The 2470-nt window shown below is 26.4% G+C and overlaps 1 protein-coding gene across 1 annotated transcript in view; it reads right to left on the bottom strand.

The window, feature by feature from the left end:
- ptc (protein patched) overlaps positions 1 to 2470 on the bottom strand; it is a 157459-nt gene that overhangs the window by 153665 nt on the left and 1324 nt on the right. The window lies entirely within an intron of this gene.

Below are 2470 nucleotides of genomic sequence, written 5' to 3'. Positions count from 1 at the left end.
GTGGGTAGATTCTCCACATGTTTTTATCATGTTACTATGTCACCTACAGCAAATTTACTTGTTGTATATATGTGTATACAGTTGTAAATATCAATAAATAAATTATTAAAAAAAAAAAAAATAGTATGAGACGTGAGGAATAAATGTCTCTACAACGTCTTGGACTTAAAAGAATTCCTATTTCTCACTTATAAAGCATTGAAGTCTCCAAACTCGGTTTACGAAACATTTACCTATTCAGAGGATAAATGTCTTTCAGGTCACCCACCACTCCTGGTGCTCTGGAGATCATCTCCCGAATTTCGAAAATATTTTTCAGAGCTCGACCGTTCTTGCCAAAATTCCAAATTCCTTTGTTAATTATTGTAAACCACCGCCAATCCCAAGGCTGTTGTATAGACTTTGATGAAGTCCTCCATTATCCCTGACCATCTTGGAATTCAGGAACGGTTGATTATCTACCGTTAAAATGTAATATGAAAATATAATATGTAAGTAGTAATTTTTTTATATTTTATAATTTTTAAAAGAAAGACGAAAGCACATGTAGCATGTATTACTGATATATTGTTCTCATAGTTATAAAAAGAAAAATTAAAAAACAGGACAATGTTCACAGTTTTCAAATAGCTATTACAAAATTATCCATAATAAACGTTGTTTAGTTATAAAAGTTAAAGAAGTTTAGTGATTAAAATTGAAATATAAATTAAACTAAAAGTATTATACTAGGAAAGAAAATTAAAGAAAAAAAAAATTACAATGGGACAAAATGAATACTTTCTTGTATTTATGTATATTTTTATATAGAAAACTATATAAATATAAACATGTATGTACATATGGAATTATTATAATGAATTAATATTGATTTGAAACTAAATAATTAAAAGAAAAAAAAGCATACAATGATTTCGGCTGTGGTACATTTTTATTGCAATATATTTATAACATCTATAATTTTAGGATGGGAATTTTTTAAACATGACTTCAGTTTTTATAGCTTTTGACAATTATAATTTTAGTATTCACATAATATTAATTATTAACGTTTAATATTTTTCTATGCTGATTATTAGTTCAGTTTAGTGCATTGTGTTTAATTTTATATATTTTTTAATTACATTTTTACGTAAAAGGTTTTAATCGTAACTATATTAATATTTTAAAAAAAATATATATACATAGACAGGTTGATAATCATTATTGTAATCAGAGATACACTTAATATGTATGAGCTTCTTCTTTAGAAATGAATACTAAATAAATAACTTAATATTTTCAGATAACTAATAAATAATATATCATTATACCTTAACCGCGTGTTAGTAAACAATAACGAAGTACTATATACTTTTCATAAAATAATAACTTGGCGACAGCTCACATTCCGGTCTGATATATGCGAAACTAAACGTTCACCAATTAAATATAAGATTTGCGATTTTTTAAAACCATTAGGTTAATAATATTTATGAGGCAGTGAAAAATGTCTTCATCTTTTTACCCGGTATGTAATTGCCCTGTCAGCATGAAGATGGATAACTTCCTCCTCCTTTCTAAATTAAGATGGAACCTGTGACATAAACATGATCATCTGAGAAAATCATCCACATTGCTGGAGAAATCACGTTTTAAAAAGTATATATGAATGTTCTCTTTATAATATAGTTACACATTCCTGTAATTCATTTTTTATCAACATAGATTAAAATACAATCGTAATCATACTGATAAGTAGCTATTGAAGCAAAATCAATTGCTATCTCGTGCTTCACTATGTCGGATATTAAAAAAATAACAAGAATCTCACATAACACTTACAGATTGCTAGAGTCGTTATGAAGAATAAAAAAAAGTGAAAAATCGTTTCTGTAATATAGAAATTTAGCCTATTTTATCGAAAAATCTGTTTTGAAACAGGTAAGTGAAATTTGTGGGATGTGCTTACCGCAATTTTTTTTTTAATTTACTTATTTAAAAGCAATTTAAATTTCAAATATGTTGCTTTTGATAAGAATTTCATTTTCGTTTCAACTACTTAAACTTCGTAAAATAAAGAAAAATAAAAAATCTGTATTTATTGAGCAGATAGTTTGATGAATAACTTAATTTTCAAAAAGCGTCGATTTTCATAAGCTAGCTATTTTTAAATTGATAAAAAAAAATTTAAATTGATAAAAATTTAGTTGTATAACAGAAAATTATGGGGAAAATAGGCAGGCATAATAATACTAAAGGGTATAAAATACTCCGTAGTTCCTACCTCATTTTCACAGAGTATTCTATACATATCTCATAGTATTCTATACATGTTACAGAGTATCCTATACCCTCTGCTAAGAATACATTACTAGGGACCAACTAATGATTTCCCATCTTATTACCCAATCAGTAAACTTTCAAATTTGTATTAATTTTCTTATTAATAACAGAGTGGGGAAAAATTTATGTCATAAAAACAAAACGT

This window comes from Halyomorpha halys, unplaced genomic scaffold, assembly GCF_000696795.3.
Source record: "Halyomorpha halys isolate HHAL.00 unplaced genomic scaffold, Hhal_1.1 Scaffold79.1, whole genome shotgun sequence".
NCBI classification, from domain to species: domain Eukaryota; kingdom Metazoa; phylum Arthropoda; class Insecta; order Hemiptera; family Pentatomidae; genus Halyomorpha; species Halyomorpha halys.
Note: the sequence above shows the minus strand (reverse complement) of the source record. Positions and strands in the feature narration are given on the sequence as shown.